We start from the raw sequence: 24,979 nt of genomic DNA, 5'->3' as shown, positions 1-24,979 counted from the left end.
AAAGACAACAGTGACCACCGGGCAAGACTTATAATGAAGATTAAGGAATCTGATTTAAATGTGTTATTGGATGGAAGCACCTGCTGAAGTCCTGCGATTTCCAGCATTTTCCCTGGATGAAATATCAGTGAACTGGTCAAAAGGACAAGGATGTTGCCTCCCATTTTTGATGCCCGCTTTGGACTCCTGTCTGCTGGGAGGTGGGGCCGCTGCTACAGCGCTGATTGGCCACCATAAAACACATTGCATCAACCCGGGACGGCCGTGACGCACTCTCAGCTTTGTTTTGTAGGGCTTTGGCTCCCTCAAGTGGCCAAGCAGTGCAACAAATGGGAAAAATCAATGAAGCTTGGTTTAAACCGGGGCAGCTGATTCTATGGCAGGACGGAGGCGAGGATTATGCATAATCTTCTCCACTTTATTATGCACACCAAGTTCAAAGAAAACAAAATAACATCAAGTAAACTACACATCCCATGAACAATGAGGCAATCTCTATGGTAACCAGTCCAGATAGTCCATGTTATAATAATCCGTGACGTCGTTTCCCCTTCCTCTTCTTTCCCTGCTCGTCAGTTAAGTGCCATATTTCCTCTCATTGCTCTTTCCTGACGTGTTTGTTATGCATAGCGGTTCTGTAATCTTTGCCGATTGCTTTGGTGTACTGTTGTGATTTAGCGCGGTAGGCTGGTGCCCGAGCGCTTTGGTCTTGTCTATACGCGGTCCTTGAAGCGCCCGACGCGCTGTAATGCTGGGCTTGGCTCGCGTTATCGCTTTGACGTGGGTTTGGCTCGTGAGTTTGACTCGCGTCTATATCACGAGCCAAAGCCTGGGGCTAGTATTGTTTCCTTTTGAAATGTGTATCCACGAGCCACGGCCCGTGCATACTGTGTTATGTTTCAAACTACTTCCCTCGTGCATGGACGGCTGAGTCTTTCCGTTTGCCATTGTAACCACCGGCTTCACGGAGACCAGACGTTCATGACGGGTGGAGTTATCCTTCTGAAGAATAAACTTCACTTACCGAAATCCACTGCCTCTTCTTCATTTACAACATATTTTGGCGACGATCGGGAGACTCCACCCCACCCACGCTGATCTTTTTCCCGATTCAGCACCTCGTCAATTAGTAGTAATTTCATTGGTCGGATGAAGCTATCGCTTTCCCAATCAGCGGAGTTGCTTTCATAAACTTCTTCTACCAGCAACTCTTATTGGGCGGTTTCAATCTCCTTCAACACGACCAACCTCATTGGATATCTCTTCGTGCAACTTTATTGAGGTATCGTGTGAAGACTGTTTACAAGACACGATGACAAGGTACTGTTTTGTTTGAAAATGTTTCTTGGATTGAGCACACCTCCAACGATACGCACGTTGTAATTGAAAACATTGCGTGTCACTCCAGCGACACGCACGCTTTCGACTTACAACGCTTTTGTTATTTAAACAATTGCTTTTAAACATTTATGCGTGTCATCTTCAACGATACGCACGTTGTTGTTGGACCTACATTTAACCATTACGTGTCATTTCAACGTATCTCTGCAGCGATACGCACGCTTTTCATTTTGAATTAGCATATTTACAACGTTATAGACGTGTTTGGAACCTTAAACTCCTTGTTTAAATCGCATATACTCATTTTAAAACTGAATACTTTGGTAGTATTAAGTTTACTGTGATTTTAATATTTATTAACCTTTTACTTCTGCATTGACTTTGAACATGGCTAATAACCAGTGGCATCAGATTACTCAACCTCCACCTTTCCTGGACAAACCAGGCACTCCAGACATAATTTGGTCTGAGTGGTTCGGGTTGTTTGAGAACCATTTAGTTGCTATTGATGCCGCTGATTATTCTGACAAAAGAAAGTTCGCTATCCTCTTTGGTTGTTTGGGACAAGCTGGTCAACAAATCTTCAAAAGTATTGTTCCTATAGCACCTCCCATTTCACAAGATGAGAGTGGGGATAATCCTTGGAATGTATACATTGAAGCCATCGCAAGATTAAAAAAACAATTTTGTGATGAACCTAACATTATGCTAGAGAGGCACAATTTCTATGCCAGAAAACAAAAGGAGGATGAGAAGGTGGAAGAATACATCGCTGCACTCAGAGTATTAGCAATTACTTGCAATTTCGAACCTTCTCCTGATAAATTTATTAGAGACCAGTTCGTATTTAATTGCGCTTCAAGGAAGATTAAGCAGAGAATTCTGGGGTGCAAGAATCCATCTTTAACTGAAGTCATAGACCTTGCTCTTAGCATTGAACGCTCTACCCTAACCAGCAAAGTTGTGATGGATCAACCAAAACAAGGAGTCAATGCTATAGACTGTTATGACTCTGATGAAGGAGAAACTCTGTGTGCCATTTCTAATAAAAACAGAGTTCAATCCAGTAAATTTACCCAAAAGAAAAAAACATTCTTTTGTTATAGGTGCGGGTCAAAAGACCATATTGGAAACGCTCCGAATTGTCCTGCACTCAAGAAGCGGTGTTCTATTTGTAAAAAAATTGGGCACTTTCAAGGGGTTTGCAGATTCGCGAAGAAGCCCCCCAATGTTAATATGGTAGACTTTGATGCATGTTCAGAATCTTTTAAGAACATTATTGTAACTCTTGATTCTAATGGTGATATTGATTCCATTAAGGGTCCTCTATGTGCAGCTATTATTGATAATGTTCACCTTCAAGTCATGGCAGATTCAGGCTCCCCGTATACTATTCTTAGAGATTCAACCTTTTATGAAAAATGGGACAAAAGAATTGAATTGATTGAATCTGATGTTAATCCACTTGCATTTGGTGAGAAGAATATTAACATGCTAGGGTATTTCGAAGGATTGGTCCAATGTCTGGGGAGGGAGACCGTCACTAAAATTTATGTAGCAGAAAAAGGTAAAGACATCGTGGGCTGGAAAGATTTAGCCAGGATGGGCCTTTATTTAGTTCCCGGTGATGAGAACCCCATCAAAGTTGGGAAATTACCTACTGTTAAAACTGATTTACCCATTGCTGTAGTTGATAATCATAATACAGAGGTACAAGAAATTATATCAGAATTTAAACCGGTGTTCAAAGAAATGGTAGGGAGTGTCAAAGGATTTGAACACAAGATTAGACTGATACCCGGAGCTCAACCAATAACACATAAAGTTAGAGCAGTTCCACTGAGCGTCAGGTCAGAATTAAAAATAATGTTGGATGATTTGTGTAAACAAGGTATCATTTCTCCCATCAATTCTTCACAATGGGTCGCACCAATTGTAGTCGCCCGTAAAAAGACAGGTGAAATTAGATTATGTGCGGATTTACGCTCATTAAATAAGAACATTATTGTTGACTGTCACCCACTTCCAAGAATCCACGAGCTTCTAGCTAACATAGGCGACGCTAAATGGTTTTCATTGATCGACCTGAGGTCAGCGTACCATCAGGTGTCTTTGGCGAAGGAATCCCAAGAACTTACTTCTTTTATCACTCCATTCGGAGCTTTCAAATTCCTTCGCCTCCCTTTTGGTTTAGCGTCTGCTGGAAGCGTTTTCCAGAAGCTGATGGATGTGTTGTTCCAAGGGATAGCGGGTGTGCAGGCATACCTGGATGATATCTTGATATTTGCCAAAACGTTAAACGAACATAACATTATCCTCAGAAATGTGCTTTCAATTTTGATGTCTAGAAATATGACGGTTCACTCAGATAAATGCAAATTTGCAGTTAACAAGATTGATTATCTGGGACATACAGTTTCTGATCAAGGTATCACTCCCAAGTTTTCAGTCATTAGAGCCATTGAGGATGCAAAGCCCCCTCCTGATAAAGACGCCTTACGTTCCTTCCTTGGACTAGCAGATTATTATGCAAGGTTTGTCCAGTCATACTCCCAACTAGTTGAACCTTTAAGGAAACTTTTGAGGAAAGGGTCTAGTTTTGTTTGGACTCAGGAGTTAGACAAAGTTTTTTGTGAGATCAAGAAGTTGATTGTTTCTGCAAAAGCCATACATGCTTTCAGGGAGGATGCCATCTCCGTTATCACTGTGGATGCAAGTATTTCTGGTCTAGGGGCAGTGCTTACACAGAAGGTTAATGGTCAGGAGCAAACTGTGGCGTTTGCGTCTAGGGCACTTAAAGAATTCGAACAGAGGTATAGTACTATCGAGAGGGAAGCCCTGGCTTGTGCATGGGCGGTCCACAAATTTAAAATGTACATTTGGGGTAGGAGATTCGAGTTGGTCACTGATCACAAGCCATTAATTTACATCTTTAATAAATCCAGTTCAGCGTCCATGTCAGCACGACTGATGAGATTAGTCTCAAAGTTGCAAGAGTTCAACTTTTCTGTTAAGCATATTGTTGGTGGCAAGAATTTTCGGGCTGATTGCCTATCTAGAATGGCTATGGACAAGGATGATGAGGAGGATTTTCTTGTGGAGGATGTCGAATGTGTAACCTTTGTGGATGCAGTGGATGAAATTAGTGATGTGATTTCCGAGAGGGATTGGAAGGAAGCCACTACCTTAGACAATGTGTTGTTAAAAGTTATCGAATTTACCACCCGTTGTTGGCCTGAACCTAGAAGTTTGAGCGGCGATCTACGTAGTTTTGCTCAAATTTCTGAGGAACTGTCTGTTGAGAACGGCGTAGTACGAAGGGGTGAGAAATTTGTCCCTCCTTTTAAATTGAGAGAGTCTATTATTAATAAGGCTCACCAAGGGCATTTGGGGACAACTAAAACCTCCATGCGCATTAAACAACATTATTGGTGGCCCTCAATTGATGTCCAGGTTAAAAATTTGATTGACTCTTGCCCGGAGTGTTTATTATCCGACAAGCATTGGCGCACATTGAAAGTCCCTCTTCATCCGACGGTTTTTCCTAACTCTCCCTGGGAGAAAGTTGGAGTAGAATTTTCAGGGCCATATTCCATTCTCCAACAGGAGAATAAGTACATTATTCTTTTGGTGGATTATTTTTCAAAGTGGATGTACTTTGATTTTGTTAAATCTCCTGATTCAGATTCCACCATAACCTTTCTCAAGAAAGTGTTTGATTTAGAGGGATCTCCCAAGTTTATCGTCACAGATAACGGGACTCATTTTGTCTCAGATAAAATGTGCAAATTTTTGGAAAAATTGGACATTAAACAACTCAAAGTCTCTCTTTATTCTCCAGCTTCGAATGGTCTTGTCGAGAGGGGGAATAAAGTGATCAAAGAGAGTGTCCAGACGGCGATTTCTTGCGGTTACAGTGTAGATGAGTTCGTAAAACAAAAAGTTTGGCACTATAATACCTCCCCTCATTGCGTGACTGGGGTCTCCCCATTTTCCTTACTGAGAGGTAGAGAGAATCGTTCTGTTTTATTTCCTTCCTGGTTGCACCAGGACTCTGCCGGTAAAACTATTGATTTGGATTCTGTCAAGAAATCTGTTCTAGAAAAACAGTGTCAGATGAAGTTACAGTTTGATGGTACCTCTGATGGTAAATTGGTGGACCTGCTGGTTGGTGACTGGGTTTTAATCAAGAACCCAGGTAGAGTGGTTAAAGGACGTTCAAAATTTTTTGCACCTGTTCAGGTAATTAAAGTGAGTAAAGGAGCAGCCTTTCTGGGCAAAAAGGGTTGGTGGAACAAACGCCAGTTAGTGAAAGTCTCTGATCACCAAGCAGAAATTATCAAAGGCAGGAAATATAATGGTAAATCTGGTAATTTGGATTGGAGTTTTTGGATGGATACGCCTTCTGTTTCTGGTGTCCCTAATCATTCTTACTCACAACCCCCTCATTCTTCGGGGCAGCTTCCTGGGGAGGGTTCACTGGATCCTCCAAACATTGTCATTAACCAAGATGCTCCTATTCACATGAAAGTTTCTTCTTTCGGCAGACACATCAGGGCTCCTGAGAGATATAACGAATTCATTAAATTCTAGGCATTTGTTTACTTGTGTTTAAGCCCATTTTAATTTCCTGTGTTTTCTCTTTTATTTTTGTTGTAAGGGGGAAGGTGGTGTAATGCTGGGCTTGGCTCGCGTTACCGCTTTGACGTGGGTTTGGCTCGTGAGTTTGACTCGCGTCTATATCACGAGCCAAAGCCTGGGGCTAGTATTGTTTCCTTTTGAAATGTGTATCCACGAGCCACGGCCCGTGCATACTGTGTTATGTTTCAAACTACTTCCCTCGTGCATGGACGGCTGAGTCTTTCCGTTTGCCATTGTAACCACCGGCTTCACGGAGACCAGACGTTCATGACGGGTGGAGTTATCCTTCTGAAGAATAAACTTCACTTACCGAAATCCACTACCTCTTCTTCATTTACAACACGCGCGCCGACAGGCTCCGTGGGGCGCGTTCTCTGCCGCGTGTGGTTGCTTTCCCGCGCTATCACGGACATTGACGCACGTTCGGGACTGCGGGGTGCCGCTTCTCTATCGGCCCGCGTCCCGACCAACCCTCTCCCTGACACCGTGTTGCGGTGCAGTCTCGGGCTCGTTTTGACCCGGCAGCGCCACCTGGTGGCTTTTGTGTATTCCCGCGTGTTGGGCCGGAATTTTGGACAGCTGGGGGTCTTTGCTGTCTGAGCACCGGAGAGGGGGCTACCCAGTGAGTGTACGGGCGTTTTGGTGCTCTCACCCTTATTAACATGGCAGAAGACCATTTTTACTCCGCCACTCAGGCAGCAGAGGAGGGATGGCCGCAGACTCTCCCGCCTGCCATGAACCTTGCCCTTTCACAGGCCATTTCTAAGGTGTTAGCTCCCTTGCAGGAGAGGATGGACCAGTTGGCTAGGAGTATCCCGGGGGTGTTTGGTGGCCCTAGCGCGGCGGAGGCAGGTCCTAGTACGTCCCAGGGGGAGAGTAGGAAGGCGGTCAAGCGTCACGCGGGGCACCTGGAAGGGTTCGACAAATTGAGGGAATCCTTCCTTAAGAGTGCGCGAACGCTTAGACAGGTACCCTGCCGGGAGGAGGATAAACCCGGAGAAACCGACAAAGACGTCGCCCCTAATACGGACCCCGATGGTGGTCTTTCCCTAGACGGGGAGGGTGTTTCTGAGGGCGACGTTTCGTCCGAGGAGGACAAAGATCTGGGCCGTCCCTGGCGTCCAGGTTCTCGGTCCTCGGAATCCCAGGATGGGGATGTGGGACACTCGGATATGTTCGATCCCACTCAACTTTACCGCCCTCGGTCTTCTGAGTGGTTCCCCGATGCTAAGGTGGCAGACTACGTGGCCTCTAAGATACGTCAACCCCTGGAGAGGGAGGTCAGGGCTAGGTTGCGGAGCGAGTGTCCTCGGCCTTCTCTTAAAGGGAAGGTGGCGCAGACTCCTGACATCGATGACAAGTTGTGTGTCTTCTTCGGGAAGTACATGCGCGATCCTAAGAAGGGCATTGACCGTTCATGGAGAAGTTGTCAAGATAAGCTACTTGACGTCGTGGGGCCCTTGACGCAGATTGTCCAATTGACGGAACGGGCAAAGGAGTCGGGTACTCCTCTGTCTACCGAAATAGTGGCTGGTTGGGCCCAGCGAGCGATATGCCTTCTCGGCAACGCGAACTGCGCCTTGGCGGCAGAGAGAAGGCAGTCCCTCCTCATTAAGGTTGACCCGAAGTTGGGGGAACTAGCTACTTCTGAGGCGGGTTTGGTGGCCAAGGCAAGCTTTTTGGTGACCCTTTCATCAAGGAATTGAATAAATTTGTCACGACCTTCTCAGCCCTTGACTAGGCGCAGGCCTCCATTAAAAAGATCTTCCCGGGGCGTGTTTTTGCCGGGGCCGGACGAGGCAGGGGTCGCTCCTCCGGCCAATCCCAGCAGCAAGGCTCCACCAATAAAGATCAACAACGATGGAATAACGGCTGGAACGACGGTCGCCAGGGCACCTTCTATCCCAGCAGAGGTGCCGGGAAGGGCAGAGGTCGAAACAACAGAGGTGGCGCGAACGCCCCTGGAGGTCCCTCTGGTAAGGATTTCCCTTTCTTTCCCTCAAGAGTTGGGGGGGAGGCTGTCTCGTTTTGCTCACAATTGGGGGAAGATTACTTCAGACCCTTGGGTGCTGCAGACAGTCAGGGGCTTCCAGATAGAATTTTACGGCACTCCAGTTCAGTTGATGCGAGCCAGACCTCTGATCTTCTCGGCAGAGGAGGAGGCTTTAATAGACTCCGAGGTCTCGGAGCTGCTATGGAAAGGTGCGGTTTGCAGGTCAGTACTTCATCCAAATGGCTTTCTCAGCAACCTCTTTTTAGTGGAAAAAAAGGACAAGGGGTTCAGACCAGTTATCAATCTGCGAGAATTCAACGAGTGGCTGGTTTACCGCCATTTCAAGATGGAGGGGATCCACCTCCTCCGCGATATGCTACTTCCGGGGGACTGGATGGTACGAATCGACTTGAAGGATGCGTACCTGACGGTCCCTATATTTTCCCCTCACAGGCGCTTCCTCCAGGTCGAGTGGAAAGGGCAGGTTTTCGAGTTTCGGGCCCTGCCATTCGGCCTTTCCTCCGCTCCGTGGTGCTTCACGAAGCTGCTGCGCCCGGTAGTGGAGGTTCTCCGTCAGAGAGGGGTGAGGATGATCATTTATCTAGACGATATCCTGATCCTGGATCAATCTCTAGAACATCTCACTCGCAATGTGACCATGACTATTGCCTTGTTACAGGATCTGGGCTTCGTGATCAATGCTCAGAAGTCGGACCTTCGACCGGCGCAGAGGATGGTATTCCTGGGATTTCTCATCGACTCGGTCGACGCGTCCTTGAGTCTCCCAGAGCCGAAGGTGAACAAAATCCGGAAAGAACTCGCACAGGTCCTCCGGAGGGACCGGATTTCTCTCCGCAAACTTGCCCGGATAGTGGGACTTCTGTCCTCGTCGATCCAGGCCATTTTTCCAGGCCCCTTGCATTACAGGGCCCTCCAGAGGTTGAAGGCCCAGCATCTCCGGCGGGGATTAACTTATTCGGAACTCATTCCACTGTCCGAGGAGGCCAGGACCGAGCTTCAATGGTGGATCGACCATATGATGGCCTGGAACGGACGGGCAATCTTCGGCTCAGCCGCGGATTTGGTGATCGAATCGGATGCCAGCCGATTGGGCTGGGGAGCCCGGTGCGGGACCGTCTCCATGGGCGGTCGTTGGTCCGAGGAGGAACTCTGGTTGCACATCAATTGCATGGAGCTGCTGGGGGGTTCCTTCGCGGTGAAGTCTCTCACCAAGGACAGGATTTCCTGTTGCATCCTGCTGCGGATGGACAACATCTCAGCAGTGCAATATATAAATCGCCTGGGCGGTCCTCGATCTCGGGCCCTCTCCAACTTGGCGAAGGACTTCTGGTACTATTGTCTTCAGAGGCAGATTTCGGTCACGGCGGAATACCTTCCTGGCCTGCAGAACACGGTGGCGGATTGGCATTCCAGGAATTTCTCCGATTCCAGCGACTGGGGACTCGACCGTGCGGTCTTCCTGGCTTTGATGGTCAGGTGGGGCCCTTGCACTCTGGACCTTTTTGCCTCCAGGTTGAATCGGCAACTTCCACGCTTTGTCAGCTGGAGACCGGACCCGGAGGCAGTGGCAGTGGATGCTTTTCTTCAGGAGTGGTCGACGGAGTCCCCTTATGCGTTTCCACCCTTCATGCTGATTCCCAGGGTGGCAGCTCAGGTTCGTCGGCAGGAAGCGTCCTTGGTGTTGGTCACTCCGGTCTGGAGAGCGCAAGCTTGGTTCCCGACTCTGTTGGAGTTGTTGTGGGATTGCCCGGTCCTTCTGCCCTCATTCCCTTCGATACTCCGGGGTCCCCAGGGGGACCTTCATCCTCTGGTTCTTCAGGGCCATCTCCGTCTTATGGCACGGAGGATTTCCGGGGACGCTGGAAAGACGACCAACTTTCGCCGGACGCTGCTCAATTCATCCAGCAAGCTTGGGCTTCAGGAACAGTCAAGAGGTATCGTTCGGCCTGGCGACGATAGCATTGTGGGTGTCTGGAGAGACACGTGGATCCCATGGGGACCCGAGTTACACATATCCTGAATTTCCTAGCGGAATTGTCACGGCAGGGTTTGGCTTATCGGACGGTTAACTCCTTTCGATCAGCCATCTCTGCGGGACATGGTGAGATCGACGGTAGACCGGCGGGAGAACATCCCTGGGTCTGCAAACTGATGCGGGGCATCCGGTTGTCCAATCCCCCTGAACCTCGGTACTCAGGCTTGTGGGACGTTAATCAGGTCTTACGTCTTTTGGTGGAATGGCAGGATAATCAGTATCTCTCTCGCAAGGAGTTGTCGGCTAAGTTAGCCATTCTCCTCTGCCTCATATCCTGTAAGCGCGTGTCAGATGTCCGCGCTTTGGATGTTACGGCGAGGGTGTTTACACTGGAAGGCGTTACGTTTACTTTTTCAAGGAGGACCAAGACTAATACCAGGTCGGTATCTTACCCCTCTTTTCCTGATCAGCCTAAGTTATGTGTGGTGCGCTGTATTAAGGCGTACGAGGAGATGACATCGGCTCTCCGGGCCCCTGGAGAACGCCAGTTGCTCATCGCCTTGCAGAAACCTTTTAAAGCAGTTTCTTCCCCTTCCATCGCCAGGTGGGTACGATGGGTTATGTCTGAGGCCGGTGTGGATGTCAGCCGATTTGGTGCACATTCCACGCGTGGGGCCATGGCATCTAAGGCTGTCCAGGTGGGGGGGTCGGTTAGAGGACATTATGAACGCAGCGGACTGGTCTTCCGAATCTACCATCAAAATATTTTACTTTAAGCCTATATCTGCGGCAGCATCGCTGGTTGTCAGTAAGCTTTGAACTTGCATAATCCTCGCCTCCGTCCTGCCATAGAATGAAAAATTTCCTAGCTTACGAGAAGGAAAGTTTCGATTCTATTAAGGACTAGGAGGCGAGGATTATCCCTCCCAGCGACTAATTTCTTTGTCGTCCCACCCTGGATGTTTGATCGTTTGGCCTAAGTAACTTTCTTAGGGTTATATGATATTGCATGTATTGTTGATATGCTGCCTATGTCATTGTTTAGCTTAACGTGCTATTTCTTATTGAGACTGTTCTGACGGACTTTGATAAGTGGAATCTGAAGGAATTGGATAGCGGGTTGTTTCTTTATTTCAGGGAATGACCAAAAGTTTGATTGAAACAGTGGTGTCTGCTTAACTTCCTCCAGTGACGAAGAGGAAGAGGAAACGACGTCACGGATTATTATAACATGGACTATCTGGACTGGTTACCATAGAGATTGCCTCATTGTTCATGGGATGTGTAGTTTACTTGATGTTATTTTGTTTTCTTTGAACTTGCTGTGCATAATAAAGTGGAGAAGATTATGCATAATCCGCGCCTCCTAGTCCTTAATAGAATCGAAACTTTCCTTCTCGTAAGCTAGGACATTTTTCATTTTCACACAGTAGGGTACTGTCGGGCACAATTGGGTTTACCTGATTTGCAGACAGCCTATATGTATATCCAAGTCACTATGTCACAGCCGAGGCGCATCTGTAGGATGGCATGAAGGACGGGGTGTGTAGCCAGCTCGGTATCGGTCAAGTGCCAGGTTTGGCAGCAGTCAGCCACCAGCCATCCATACATAAGAAACTGTCCTCTAGGAAGGTTGATGTTGACTGTCAGCTCTACAAATGAAAGCAGGTGTCCACTTGCGAACAGTAAACCCGCCTCCGTGAGTGATTGTTCTGTCCATGTTTGCAGGGTTTGTGTTGTGTAGTGTTGGTAACCTCTGGGAAGTTCCACTAGCGGCAGAAGTGGGGAATAGACTGGGGGTTGTCCGTGACATCTGATGTATGAGTCTCATGAAGGTGAGAGCCACTGTCACTTGTAACAGACACGTTGACGTGGGTTTGGCCCCTGGTAGCAGCATGCATCGAATCACAGAGGCAGATATTGGCCCAGTGCCTGTGTGGGTCTCCCATACTGCGCGTCCCGCCGTCCATTGTGACATCCACTGTAATTGAGCTGCTAGGAAGTATGCTTCAAATGAGGGAGCTCCCAGTCCGCCCTGCTTCACTGGCTGCTGCAGTTTGGTCAAGGCTACCTGTCTACAACCCTACCCCCATATTAGAGTGCTGAGAAGAGTATCTAGTACCCGGAAGAAGGAGCGGGGAGGGACTACTGGGAGATTAGCAAAGTAGTAAAGCAGTCACGGGACGAGGATCATTTTGGCCACTGCTACTTTCCCGATGGGGGCTAAGGGGAGGGTTTTCCAGAAATTGACCGAGGACCAAATGCCTGTTTGTACTTTCTGGTAGTTACCCTCATAGATATCTTGTGGGGAGTGATACAGGCGCACGCCTAAATATTGCGTTGCACGCATACTCCACACAAAGTCGATTCCTCCAGAATACACCCGTTCTGGAGGGAGGTCGACCGACAATGGGTATATTGTAGATTTAGCCCAGTTGACATTTAGACCAGCTGCAGTCTCAAAGTCTGTCAGGGTGGCAAAGATCGGAGTGAGGTCTGATGTAATGTCCTGGACATAGAGGAGCAGATCATCCGCATTCAGTGATATACTATGTATGGTTCCTGCTAATGGGATACCCCATTGCGCGCCCTCTTTTCGAAGACGGATCGCCAACGGTACCATTGCCAGGGTGAAAAGCAGCGGGGAGAGCGGGCAGCCCTGCCTTGTGCCTCTCAACACAGGAAATAAGGATGATGCATGCCACCGAGCCTAATCCTGGATGTTGGTCTAGTGTATATGAGTTTAATGTATGCTTGTAAACAGGGCCCCACTCCTATCCTATGGAGCACTTCAAATAGGTATGGCATGACAGTGTATCGAAGGTCTTTTCCTGGTCCGAGACCAGGCACGCAGCGTGAGGGAAACATCCCTGAACCTATTCATACACATGGAACAGCCGACGAATGTTGTGGGAGGTATTTCTTCCCGGAACAAATCCACATTGGTCTTGGTGTATTAGTGTTGGGAGAATTGAGGTGTACCACTCTGCTAGTCTTTTGCCATAGTTTTTGTAGTCTGCGGACAGCAGGGCAATGGGCCAGTATGAGCCCAGATGATGGGGATCCCGGTCTGGTTTTAGAAAGGAGACAATTAATTATTCCTTTATGGATTGTGGGGGTCCACCCTCCTCTAGTGGGGCTTTATACAATTCTACCAGTCGAGGGACTAATAGGGTAGAGAAGGTGCGGAAGAATTCCAATTGTAGGCCATCCAGACCTGGGGCCTTCTGTGTGGCTACAGTATGTATAGCTTGCGTCACTTCTGTTGAGGTAATGTGTTCATCTAGGGTTCTTTGATCAGTTGCCGCTATACAGGGTAGTGGGTGTGCATCTAAGAATCTATCCAGTATTTCTGAGTTTACCGGGTCAGGGGCTGCATATAACGCTGCATAGTACTCGCCGTTTTTACAAACAAATATTTAATACACTTTTTTCTCTGTACATAACATCACAAAACATTACATTTAACAACCTCAATTTTCTCGCCATACACCAAAAGTTCCGGTTCCTGAGTAGCAGCCGGACGTAGAGGAGGAATTTCTTTCCCACGGGTATCCGCGGAGGCGTCACGCGAGGTCCGTCTTCCCTTCGGAAATTCACACCTGACAGAGGAGATCACTATTCGAGACAGAATTCACTGCAGATAAATACAAGAAAACTACACAATCAAGGGAGTCACACAACGATTTCCAGGATTGGTCAGAATACATGATGTGATGCTTGGTTGGAATTAAGTGAGGTTGGTCCTGATGAGAACCCGGATTTAAAAGGGGTTTGAAACGCGTAGACCGTGGAACTACCAAACACTTGCTTAAAACAACTGGCTTTTGAAATAACCAATTCGGGTTGGATATGAATATGTAAAATTGTCAAATAGTATGGACAATAAGCAAAAAATTGTATAGGATATAAAAGGATTTATTATTCAGTGCAATTTTGTTTGATATGAGAAGTATGAGTATGAATGGCTGATGTTTCATTTTCTTTATGGAGTGACTGATTTGGATGGTGTATGGTGAGAAAATTGAGGTTGTTAAATGTAATTTCATTTTTTGTGATGTTATGTACAGAGAAAAAAGTGTATTAAATATTTGTTAATGTGATTGAAAACTTTTTGAAAAAAACTTTTTGAAAATAAAAGCGATTAACAAGCTTAAAAATGTTCTGATGGTATGTCCACAATTTTTCGAGAGATAATTAAGTTCTAAACTTTTTAGCAGTATTGGCATTCTCTTTTTGGTTGTTCATGTGTTGTGCTCAGCCTTACTGCTCATGAGCCATACCCTTTATTGTTATATAAGAGTATAGTACTTGCGGCATGCAAGCATTATGTCTGCCTGGGAACGGACAGGTATGCCTGCAATGATGTGTGCGGGGAACGACCTTTACAACGCATCTTTTACGACGAAGTACCATTACAACGCAACTTTTACCCCGCAGGTGCCTTTGCAACGCATTCCTTTACAACGCATGGCATAACAATGTAGGTGCTTTTACAAGGCATGCCATTACAACGTAAGTATAGGTAAGGTAAGTATTTAATTTTAGTATGTATTTTTTTTGTTTTATTAATTAATTTATTTTAAATAATTATAACATTTAATATTTTTTATTACTTTTTTTTAATTAGGTAAGTATTTAATTTTAGTTTGTATTTTTTTTAGTTTTATTAATTAATGTTTTAAAAATAATTATAACATTTTTAATAATTTTTTTTTAATTATAATGTAATTTTTTTTATAATTTTTTTATTTTTTTATTACATTTATTTTAGAATAGTAATTTAAACCCCTACACTATCCAACACTTACCCTACTATTACACCCCCCTGGAGTTAGAATAGTAATTTTTACCCCCACACTATTCAACACTTACCGTACTATTACACCCCCCGGAGTTAGAATAGTAATTTTTACCCCTACACTATCCAACACTTACCCTACTATTACACCCCCCCCCGGAGTTAGAATAGTAATTTTTACCCTTACACTATCCAACACTTACCCTACTATTACACCCCCCCGGAGTTAGAATAGTAATTTTTACCCCTACACTATCCAACACTTACCCTACTATTACACCCCCCCGGAGTTAGAATAGTAATTTTTACCCCTACACTATCCAACACTTACCCTACTTTTACACCCCCTGGAGTTAGAATAGTAATTATTACCCCTACACTATCCAGTACTTACCCTACTATTACACACCCCGGAGTTAGAATAGTAATTTTTACCCCTACACTATCCGCCACTTACCCTACTATTACACACCCAAGGAGTTAAAATTATTAATTTAAAATATATTAAAAAACTTAAAAATTAATTACAATTATTTATTGAATATTTTTTGTATTAAAAAAATAAATACTTACCTATACTTACGTTGTAATGGCATGCGTTGTAAAAGCACCTACGTTGTAATGCCATGCATTGTAATTGAATGCGTTGTAATGGCACCTGCGGGGTAAAAGTTGCGTTGTGATGGCATGCATTGTGAATGCATGCGTTGTAACGTCATACATCCGTGTGTGCTTCAGTAATTGGATGCGGGGTAGTGTCTTGTTTTACCAGCCATGCTAGCAGTGTGCCAGCTCTGCCCCCTTTCCTATGTGCTCTGACTGCATGTGCTCTAAAGTTATATGTCCGGAGGTCTGCAAGTACCTCTGTATATGCAGGTTTTGGCTTCTGCTACCTGTGCAAGTGTTGCTTCATTTTTACATGCTGCCAGTGTCAGTGTTGCTAGTTTCTGTTCCTCTTCTAGTATGCGCCGCTCAAGGGTTTTACGCACTTCGGACATGGGTTGGATACACGTCCCTCTAATCACCTCCTTGACTATGTCCGACTCTACTGCCCTGGTTGATGCTGTGTTGGTGTTTTTGTGTAAATAGTGCTCGATGTGGGTTTTTTGCTCTTGCTTAAATACTTGATCCTCCAGACATGCAAGTGGCAGGCACCACATGGGTACCGGCTGTAGGGGTGGTTGCCAGGCCAAAGTGAGCGTGTGTGTGTCATAATCCGATAGTACCCAACCCAGATATCCCCATCCCCCTCCCAGTCAGCCAAAAGTCTTGGGGTCACTCTTAGCGCCGATCTATCACTGAAGACCCAGGTCGGAACTGTGATCTCCTCCTGCTTCTTTCAGTTAAGAAAGATTAAAAAAATCGCTCATCTGCTGACCCACTCTGCTCTCATCCAGGTGGTGCTCGCATTGGTTCTCTCGCGGTTAGATTTTTCCAACTCCACCTACCTGGGCCTTCCCCTCACCATCGCTAAACGCCTGCAGATTGCTCAAAATCAAGCAGCCAGATTAATATTCAAGAGCAATCGCAGGAAGTCAGCCAAACCTCTGTTGGCCTCCCTCCATTGGCTCCCCATCACCCATCGGATCACTTTTAAGACAGGCTGCATAACCTTCAAGGCTCTCCACGGAAAGAGCCCCAGGTTCATCAACCAACTCATTAACAGATATGAACCTACCCGCGAGCTTCGCTCTACCCATTTGTCCCTCCTCACTGTGCCGACTTTTAAAAAGAAACGACTCGGCGGATCCAGCTTCGCATATCTCGCCCCAAAGACCTGGAACTCCTTGCCCTTGTCCATCCGGAGCTGTACCAAGCTGACAGAGTTCAGACGAGCCCTGAAGACCTGGCTATTCAAACAAGCGTACGGTTAGAGCAATACACCATCTGCCCCTTCACTTACCATCTACCATCTGCTTTCTTCAGCGCCATGAGACCCCTGGGTGACCGTGCGCTTAACAAATTCCGTATAGAAATAGAAATAGAAATAGAAATAGATATTCGGTCTCCTGGAACATAGGAATGATGGGAGGGGTGCAAAGGAAATGGTCAAGGCAGACGCTGAGGTCGTTTGGTATAGAGTGAAATGAATATAGTATGGTAATGTGATATTTAGCGAACCACACATCTACCAGCATCAAGTGCTCTATTCACCTTTTAAAGCGTTTTGTTTGCGTTATTGCCGGGAAGGCTGGATGTGGTGGGTGAGATCTGTCTAGGGAGATGTTTTGCATTCAGTTATAGTCCATCCCCAGTATCCAAGGGGTCGCGATATATTGGGCCAGCGTACGGGAAAGGGAATCACAGTATTTCCCCTGCTCTGTGTTTGTTGTATAAATACTGCCCAGCAGAATTGGTCGCCCATCTAGGAGCCCCTCCAGTATGGTGTAGCGTCCCTCCGCATCTGTCACTCTGGACAGTTCCTGGAACGGAACCCCTGGTTGCAGCCAAATAAGTGTTCCTCGTTCAAATGCAGAGTATGTTCTTGAGCAGAATGTACCTTGCCATAGTTTGCGCAATTTGCCTAGCTCCCCTGCCACTAAGTGCGTTTCCTGCAGCATTGCAATCTGCACGTTCTGTCGTTTTATGGAAGCGAACACAGCATATCTCTTGCGGGCCGTGTGCATGCCTCGCATGTTAAGTGTGAGGATAGTAACATCGCCTTTTCGCGCCATGGGGTTTTGGCTCGGTCTCCTCGAGATGGGGTGGGGCAGGGTTGTTGTATATGCACCTCTCTGAGTTTGGTCTTGATGTTGCATACTGGATTATTTCTATCATCTATCTTCAAATATACCTTCTGTGTGTTAGTGGGTGAGGAAATGCAGAAGGTTAAGTGGGATGGGAGGGAGGTATTCCCAATAGTGGGGATCTACCGCAAAGGGCGGTACATCCAAAGTCAGTATGTTACTGAAACTCTAATGTGTTGTGGGTTCTGGTTGGCCGCGCATCTACGCTGGCTCCGTGGGTGGCATTTGTAGGATTATTGTGTATGGAGTAGCCTATCGGTGACCCAGCATGCGCCACGTGTGGTATTGGACCATGTATGGTGCTATGGCACTATTACCTGAGCTACAATTGAGATACATGTAGCTACAATTCATATCAACATATCAGCTGTTTGCTGCGTCACCAGTGGTGGGATCATCAGGCCCGTTTGGGATATAGTCACATCACTGCCTTCTTCTGATGGGGGCCTCTGTCGACATCTGTTGTTGGTGAGACTGTTCCCATTTTTGCTGCTGCCTATGGGACTTTTTTTTGTTCTACAATAATTTTCTCTAGGTCCGGGGACCATGCGAGTTGGGTGCGGATCTCAGATTTGGGATGTTAGCTTTGTCTTTTGGGGCGACATTGATTGCTCTTCAGTGTTGGAGGACGTTTAGTGTTTTTAAAGTTCGAGCTTGGACGATTTTGACAGTTTTGATCCACCCAGTCGTGGGCTGCCTCGGGATTCGTGAAGAATGTAGTGGACCCATCATGCATGATTTTGAGTCTTGCTGGGAAAAGCAGTGAATATTGAACTCCTTCTTGGCAAAGACGTTGTTTAACTTCCAAAAATGAGGATCGCTGGAGCTGCACTGCTCGGGAATAGTCCAGGAAGAGCATTATGTTTGTTCTCAATTTAAATGGGATCCTGTTGTCTGGCGGCCTGGAGTACAGCACCCCTGTCTCTATAGTGAATGTATTTTGCAAGAAGTGGGTGAGGCGGGGAGCCCTGTGGTGGCCTACGAAGCTGGTACCCTATGTGCTCTTTCTAATGAGAAGAAAGCAATGAGGTCTGCATCTGGTGTGAATGAGAAGGTCCAGGTTCCCATATATTCAATGGGATTTGTCCCCTCAATGCCTTCTAAAAGGCCTAGGAAGCGAATATTGCATCTCCTCGACAGTCCTTCAAGGTCATCTGCGCGTTCCTCCAGGGTCGCGACCCGGCCCAGGAGAGTCTGCAATGTTTGTTGTTGTGTTTTGGCTGATGGTTGTGATTATCTTCTCTCTGTCTGTCACTCTGTCCGCAAGCTTGCGGTGATCGCCGCGGAGCAGATTGAGATCCGTTTCCAGAGTGCCAAATCTTTCCTCCATTGAGACTCTGGAGTGCTCAATAGCTTCCAAAACCTCAACCAGTTTTTCGGACATGGTCAGTGCGTGGGCGGGGGGCTGGCCTCTGTGTCCCCTTGTGGTTTGGTACCTGCAGAATCGCTTTGTTTTGCAGCGGCCAACAGAGAAGTGCTGTGGGAGCGAAGCTTCCCCATTCTGTGTGAAGTAAGATGTGTTTCACAGTGGGTCCACCAACTCACTTGCCTATAACTGAACTCTGGCTGCCCTTCGTACTTTGGTTGGGTCTTAATGGCAAAGGGATGAGAGGAATTTCCCCCTCGGTGATAACGTCCCAATCTTGGTCCGCAACTAGATGCAGGTGCCGAGCGGCACGCTTCCCAGTACTTGTCTGCATTTGCGTCGTTTCGAGTGCTGGGTGAGTTCCCTTCTCAATGTCAGTTCTTTTCACACTGCCTCTGTAGGTTGGGAGGCGGGGAGGTGTTTGTGTGTCTATCACTTTTGGTAGATTTTCCTGGGTGCTTGCTGTGCTCGCCTCATGTTGTAATGGCGGGTTATATGATGACCTCTGTTTGTTGTTAGAAGCTTACTCTGGCTGGTGGCGACGATACTCAGTGTACTGTGCAGTAATATATTTTGCCATGGATCAGCACGTGGCGCGTTGCGGCCAAGTCTATTGGGTAATCACTAGTCACTGTGTGACACTGATCCTGATTTATTTCGCTTTACTCCCCAGCTTTATAATTATTTCACACACCACTGTATTCCGCTTCATGTTGGCGTGGCATCGGTTTGATTTCACTGCTTCGTGCAGTTTGTGTCCCCTGTTTTGGGGTGGGACACTCTCTTGATGGGGGGAGGGGTCTTCTTTACTGCCAATGTTCTTTGCGTACTCTCTAGGTCTGTTGCTGTCCCCCTTTGGTCATTCATACATGTTTCATTGACTCAAGGCGTGCTCCTACGGACTTTGTAACCTGGGCAGGTAGGACCTCTAGATTAGTCCAGCGTGTGTGTCTTTGCTCAGTTTTGGGATTCACTTTGGCTGGTGGTAGCATTACTGCTTTTAGTGCTTATTTATCTTTGCACTCACATAGTAGAATTATGCTCCTCGCCTGGGAGCAACGAGGGACTTAGCGGAGGGGGGTTTGTTCACTTCCCCAGGGGCGTAACACAGGCCCCCGCAGCCCAGGCGTTGCGGGGGGGCCCCCATGCTCCAGGGGGGCCCCTCGCTCCCGAGCCCCTTCACTCAGCAGAGGAATTTAATGGTGCGAAAGGCCGTGGTGCGCGCTCAGCCGAGGGCTTAAGGTAACCCAGGAGGCCCCCGAAGCCCCAGGCCGTGCTCCAGGGGGGCCCTACACTAATAAAATGGAGGGGCACTGCACGCCAGGCCTCTTAATTAATTAAAGGCAAGCTCTTTATTAATTATGGCGGCAGATGCCTGCGCGAGCCGCGAGTGCGCGTCTTCAGGGTGGGGAAGGCGCTGTCTCTGCAGCAGCAGTTACGGGGACTTTGCTGCTAGTCCTGGATGTTAAAGGAAGGAGTGCAGAGCTCCCGGTCGCTGGAGACATGCAGGGTCAGGTCAGACCTCCGTGCTTCGATCGGTGCCACAAAGGCCTCCAGGCAGGCCGCGCCAGTCGACGACATTGAAGGTACAGGAGGGCTGCGCTGAGCCCTGGCTCACAGTGGCAGGCTGGGCCAGTCGACGCCATTAAAGGTACAGGAGGGCTGCGCTGAGCTCCGGCTCACAGAGGCAGGCCGCGCCAGTCGACGACATTGAAGGTACGGGGAGGGCTGCACTGAGCTCCGGCTCACAGTGGCAGGCCGGGCCAGTCGACGACATTGAAGGTACAGGAGGGCTGCGCTGAGCTCCGGCTCACAGTGGCAGGCCGGGCCAGTCGCCGCCATTGAAGGTACGGGGAGGGCTGCACTGAGCTCCGGGTCACAAGTGCCAGGCCGGGCCAGTCGACGACATTGAAGGTACGGGGAGGGCTGCACTGAGCTCCGGGTCACAGTGGCAGGCCGGGCCAGTCGACGACATTAAAGGTACGGGGAGGGCTGCACTGAGCTCCGGGTCACAAGTGGCAGCCGGGCCAGTCGCCGACATTGAAGGTACGGGGAGGGCTGCACTGAGCTCCGGGTCACAAGTGGCAGCCGGGCCAGTCGCCGACATTGAAGGTACGGGGAGGGCTGCACTGAGCTCCGGGTCACAAGTGGCAGGCCGGGCCAGTCGCCGACATTGAAGGTACGGGGAGGGCTGCACTGATCTCCGGGTCACAAGTGGCAGGCCGGGCCAGTCGACGCCATTGAAGGTACGGGGAGGGCTGCACTGAGCTCCGGGTCACAAGTGGCAGGCCGGGCCAGTCGCCGACATTGAAGGTACGGGGAGGGCTGCACTGAGCTCCGGGCCACAAGTGGCAGGCCGGGCCAGTCGCCGACATTGAAGGTACGGGGAGGGCAGCACTAATCTCCGGCTCACAGTGGCAGGCCGGGCCAGTCGCCGACATTGAAGGTACGGGGAGGGCTGCACTGAGCTCCGGGTCACAAGTGGCAGGCTGGGCCAGTCGCCGACATTGAAGGTACGGGGAGGGCTGCACTGAGCTCCGGGTCACAAGTGGCAGGCTGGGCCAGTCGACGCCATTGAAGGTACGGGGAGGGCTGCACTGAGCTCCGGGTCACAAGTGGCAGGCCGGGCCAGTCGCCGACATTGAAGGTACGGGGAGGGCTGCACTGAGCTCCGGGTCACAAGTGGCAGGCTGGGCCTGTCGACGACATTGAAGGTACGTGGAGGGCTGCACTGAGCTCCGGGTCACAAGTGGCAGGCCGGGCCAGTCGACGACATTGAAGGTACGGGGAGGGCGGCACTGAGCTCCGGGCCACAAGTGGCAGGCCGGGCCAGTCGCCGCCATTGAAGGTACGGGGAGGGCAGCACTGAGCTCCGGGTCACAAGTGGCAGGCCGGGCCAGTCGACGACATTGAAGGTACGGGGAGGGCGGCACTGAGCTCCGGGCCACAAGTGGCAGGCCGCGCCAGTCGCCGACATTGAAGGTACGGGGAGGGCTGCACTGAGCTCCGGGTCACAAGTGCCAGGCCAGGCCAGTCGACGACATTAAAGGTACGGGGAGGGCAGCACTGAGCTCCGGGTCACAAGTGCCAGGCCGGGCCAGTCGACGACATTGAAGGTACGGGGAGGGCTGCACTGAGCTCCGGGTCACAAGTGGCAGGCCGGGCCAGTCGACGACATTAAAGGTACGGGGAGGGCTGCACTGATCTCCGGGTCACAAGTGGCAGCCGGGCCAGTCGCCGACATTGAAGGTACGGGGAGGGCTGCACTGAGCTCCGGGTCACAAGTGGCAGCCGGGCCAGTCGCCGACATTGAAGGTACGGGGAGGGCTGCACTGAGCTCCGGGTCACAAGTGGCAGGCCGGGCCAGTCGCCGACATTGAAGGTACGGGGAGGGCTGCACTGATCTCCGGGTCACAAGTGGCAGGCCGGGCCAGTCGACGCCATTGAAGGTACGGGGAGGGCTGCACTGAGCTCCGGGTCACAAGTGGCAGGCCGGGCCAGTCGCCGACATTGAAGGTACGGGGAGGGCTGCACTGAGCTCCGGGCCACAAGTGGCAGGCCGGGCCAGTCGCCGACATTGAAGGTACGGGGAGGGCAGCACTGATCTCCGGCTCACAGTGGCAGGCCGGGCCAGTCGCCGACATTGAAGGTACGGGGAGGGCTGCACTGAGCTCCGGGTCACAAGTGGCAGGCCGGGCCAGTCGCCGACATTGAAGGTACGGGGAGGGCTGCACTGAGCTCCGGCTCACAGTGGCAGGCCGGGCCAGTCGCCGACATTGAAGGTACGGGGAGGGCTGCACTGAGCTCCGGGTCACAAGTGGCAGGCCGGGCCAGTCGCCGACATTGAAGGTACGGGGAGGGCTGCACTGATCTCCGGGTCACAAGTGGCAGGCCGGGCCAGTCGACGCCATTGAAGGTACGGGGAGGGCTGCACTGAGCTCCGGGTCACAAGTGGCAGGCCGGGCCAGTCGACGCCATTGAAGGTACGGGGAGGGCTGCACTGAGCTCCAGGTCACAGTGGCAGGCCGGGCCAGTCGACGCCATTGAAGGTACGGGGAGGGCTGCACTGAGCTCCGGCTCACAGTGGCAGGCCGGGCCAGTCGCCGCCATTGAAGGTACGGGGAGGGCTGCACTGAGCTCCGGGTCACAAGTGGCAGGCCGGGCCAGTCGCCGACATTGAAGGTACGGGGAGGGCTGCACTGAGCTCCGGGCCACAAGTGGCAGGCTGGGCCAGTCGACGCCATTGAAGGTACGGGGAGGGCTGCACTGAGCTCCGGGTCACAAGTGGCAGGCCGCGCCAGTCGCCGACATTAAAGGTACGGGGAGGGCTGCACTGAGCTCCGGGTCACAAGTGGCAGGCCGGGCCAGTCGCCGACATTGAAGGTACGGGGAGGGCTGCACTGAGCTCCGGGTCACAAGTGGCAGGCCGCGCCAGTCGCCGACATTAAAGGTACGGGGAGGGCTGCACTGAGCTCCGGGTCACAAGTGGCAGGCCGGGCCAGTCGACGACATTGAAGGTACGGGGAGGGCGGCACTGAGCTCCGGCTCACAGAGGCACGCCGCGCCAGTCGACGACATTGAAGGTACAGGAGGGCTGCGCTGAGCTCCGGCTCACAGAGGCAGGCCGCGCCAGTCGACGACATTGAAGGTACGGGGAGGGCTGCACTGAGCTCCGGCTCACAGTGGCAGGCCGCGCCAGTCGACGACATTGAAGGTACAGGAGGGCTGCGCTGAGCTCCGGCTCACAGTGGCAGGCCGGGCCAGTCGCCGCCATTGAAGGTACGGGGAGGGCTGCACTGAGCTCCGGGTCACAAGTGGCAGGCCGGGCCAGTCGACGACATTGAAGGTACGGGGAGGGCGGCACTGAGCTCCGGGCCACAAGTGGCAGGCCGCGCCAGTCGCCGACATTGAAGGTACGGGGAGGGCTGCACTGAGCTCCGGGTCACAAGTGCCAGGCCAGGCCAGTCGACGACATTAAAGGTACGGAGAGGGCAGCACTGAGCTCCGGGTCACAAGTGCCAGGCCGGGCCAGTCGACGACTGTAGGAAGGTTGATCCCTGACTATGGTTGCCCCCAACTTTTTGCCTGGTGTTTTGCTGGTTTTCTGACTTAGTTGACCTGGGGCCCTGCTATTCAGGACCCCAGGCCTACTGCTCTCTCTGTAAAATGGATTCCATGTACCTTAGGTACATATCTAAATTGGATACTGAGTCACCTTATCAGTCCCTGTACAGTGTACCTTAGGTACCCAGGGCATAGGTGTACCCAGGGCCTACCAGGGGCTGCAGCATGTATTATGCCACCCCTGGATGGCCATCCAAATCTGACACAACTGGCTGCTTGACAGCTGGGGCAAGGTGGTGTAATCACCCTTTGCTTTAGATATAGTATACCTATATCTAACCCTAAAATGGACACACAGATCTCCTATCAGTCACTCCTATGGCAGGCCTTAACAATCCTGAAGGCAGAGTGCTTGGAATCGTGTGAGATGGTGCTCTGGCATGAGCTGAGCCTGTCTGCGGCTTTCGGGATCTATCCCTTAGCCGTTTCCATGATATCGCATACCATATACTCTTAAGTGCATTATAATCCTCGCGGTTAAATGCCAACTCTGGTATCGCTTTATCAAAACATGTCGAGTAAGGTGTCATACGAATTGGAATACTAACCCCTCGCCAATTCTGGCGACGGGGTTAGCATTCCACCCTTCTAGAGGGACACGACATGTATGTAACCCCTAACCCCGGTTAAAGTCGAACAGAGCCTCAGCTCCACAAAATGGATGCTGCCACCGAGACACAAGTCTGCCCTCCTGCTGCTGGGAGTCCTCCCAGAGCAGGAGATAAGGACAAAGGGTTTCCTGCCAGGGGCGGTGCCAGCACCGTCCCAGACAGGGTTTTGTGTATTGTAGGTAGGCAGGGCTTTAGAGGAAGGTGACTGCACGTGGCACCCCGGTGCTCACTGTGCATAGGCTGGCTGGAACCAGTTCCAGGGTCACTCCAGACCCTGTGCTGGGGAAAAGCCCGCCAAGGAAGTGGGTGTACCCACCCCCCTCCTGGTCCCACCCATAGGGCAGGACCTAGTCGCGTGC

At 49.9% G+C, this 24,979-nt stretch overlaps 1 pseudogene; it reads left to right on the top strand.

The window, feature by feature from the left end:
• Nucleotides 1-6,707: 6,707 nt before the first annotated feature.
• Nucleotides 6,708-24,979, top strand: part of LOC144752397 (uncharacterized) — a 32,447-nt pseudogene continuing 14,175 nt past the window's right edge.

The sequence above is a fragment of the Lissotriton helveticus genome, chromosome 5_1 (assembly GCF_964261635.1).
Source record: "Lissotriton helveticus chromosome 5_1, aLisHel1.1, whole genome shotgun sequence".
Classification (NCBI taxonomy): domain Eukaryota; kingdom Metazoa; phylum Chordata; class Amphibia; order Caudata; family Salamandridae; genus Lissotriton; species Lissotriton helveticus.
This window is presented reverse-complemented; position numbering and strand designations above follow the sequence as displayed.